This window comes from Bison bison, unplaced genomic scaffold (genome assembly GCF_000754665.1).
Source record: "Bison bison bison isolate TAMUID 2011002044 unplaced genomic scaffold, Bison_UMD1.0 scf7180017851917, whole genome shotgun sequence".
NCBI lineage: Eukaryota > Metazoa > Chordata > Mammalia > Artiodactyla > Bovidae > Bison > Bison bison.
In genome coordinates this window covers 20853-21475 of record NW_011482490.1, presented here as the reverse complement: position 1 = coordinate 21475, position 623 = coordinate 20853, and the positions used below count along the sequence as shown (strand labels likewise).

General features: G+C 39.8%; 1 pseudogene across 1 annotated transcript in view; it reads left to right on the top strand.

The window, feature by feature from the left end:
- Window positions 1-98: 98 nt before the first annotated feature.
- Window positions 99-623, top strand: part of LOC104997198 — a 4067-nt pseudogene continuing 3542 nt past the window's right edge. Inside the window, exon 1 of the transcript XR_826305.1 lies at window positions 99-623. The product of XR_826305.1 is annotated as a septin-7 pseudogene (transcript).

The window sequence follows — 623 nt, the reverse complement described above, 5'->3', positions numbered from 1 at the left end:
GTGAGAGAAGACTATGAGCAGAAATAAGTGAATGGGATATGTAGACATCCAGAAGAATGAGCCACTGGAAACCATATAGGTAAAATGGAACTCTAAAGACACCAAAAGTCAACAGCAGCACCATGGTAGCTCAACAGAAGAACCTTGAAGGCTATGTGGGATTTGCAAATCTCCCAAATCAAGTATACAGAAAATCAGTGAAGAGAGGTTTTGAATTCATACTTATGGTTGTCGGTGAATCTGGACTGGGAAAGTCAACATTAATCAACTCATTATTCCTCACAGATTTGTATTCTCCAGAGTATCCAGGTCCTTCCCATAGAATAAAAAAGACTGTACAGGTGGAACAATCCAAAGTTTTAATCAAAGAAGGTGGTGTTCAGTTGCTGGTCACAATAGTTGATACCCCAGGATTTGGAGATGCAGTGGATAATAGTAATTGCTGGCAGCCTGTTATCGACTACATTGATAGTAAGTTCGAGAACTACCTAAATGCAGAGTCTAGAGTGAACAGACGTCAGATGCCTGATAACAGAGTGCAGTGTTGTTTATACTTAATTGCTCCTTCAGGACGTGGACTTAAACCATTGGATACTGAGTTTATGAAGCGTTTGCATGAAAAA